The sequence below is a fragment of the Seriola lalandi genome, unplaced genomic scaffold, assembly GCF_002814215.2.
Source record: "Seriola lalandi dorsalis isolate HSWRI2012SDOR001 ecotype SW California unplaced genomic scaffold, Sedor1 jcf7180002008071, whole genome shotgun sequence".
NCBI lineage: Eukaryota > Metazoa > Chordata > Actinopteri > Carangiformes > Carangidae > Seriola > Seriola lalandi.
Window position 1 is genome coordinate 1 of NW_019478724.1, and position 1,040 is coordinate 1,040.

Below are 1,040 nucleotides of genomic sequence, written 5' to 3' on the forward strand. Positions count from 1 at the left end.
ATCTTAATAGTTTTTGGGGTGCAACTTGGGTTCCAGGCGCCTGATGAAATGATGAAATGATGAAATGATGAAACATGTACAGTGGGGGTCAATGAGAGCCCAACAACAAGATTTTGCCCCGGGGCAACCTGGGAGATTTAACTGGCTATTGCCAAACTCGTGGTAAACACACTGCACTGCTGCAACATGGGAAATTTCAAGTGTGGTAGCTTAAACATCTAAAGTTTAGATAAGTAGCTTGCCAGACCGGCATGATTTAATACAACAAGGAGGGTCAGAAAGTGTTAAATGCAAATCAGACGAGCAACGTAACAAGTTTTGACGATGAACAGGTAGATTCGGAGGCTAACCGGCTAATAGCCATCAAGCTAGCTGGATACCAAGTTAAAACTAAGGCTGTCGAATAGACACTCAATTTGTCATTTTACACTCACAGAAAGTCTCTTTTCCTATCCTCACGTTGATCATGATCCACTCCATGACGCCTCCGATGCAAAAGAAGATAGGCAGGAACCTGTACGTCCCAAGACGACGTTTACCTGGGACCAGGTTCAATACATATTTTAGGTTTTTACTCCTGTGAAACATAATGACTAACGGACAGACAGAGCCGTGTGTTGTTCAACTGTTTACGGCGCCGTGGGGAAACTCTGGAGGTAAGTAAGGATAGAGGAGCACGGACCTTTCACATGTCCTCTACAATATTATGAAAGCAATGGACGCGAGAGGGTGCGCTCGTTGTGTGATCTGGCGTAAAGCAAATGAGCGGAGTAGTCTGGATAGTGGAGAAAAACCGGTGGCAGCTCGATATTGGAATTTAAAACAAGCGCACCCACACAGAGTCGTATTGCTGCGTTCAAGTCATATCGTTTAAACCGGAACTATGAGCAGAGGACCGGGGAAAAACTTTAATGAACGCCAGCGTCCAGTTTCTAATTCTGATTTGGGGATAAAGGGAGTTTCATCGTGGACACCGATGAAATTAAACATACATGTCATGTTACATCAAAATAAAATCCAGTATTTATATTAACACGCCG

General features: G+C 43.8%; 1 pseudogene; it reads right to left on the reverse strand.

The window, feature by feature from the left end:
- Positions 1–5: 5 nt before the first annotated feature.
- Positions 6–764, reverse strand: LOC111672268 (ubiquinol-cytochrome c reductase complex assembly factor 5 pseudogene; annotated as a pseudogene).
- Positions 765–1,040: the final 276 nt, after the last annotated feature.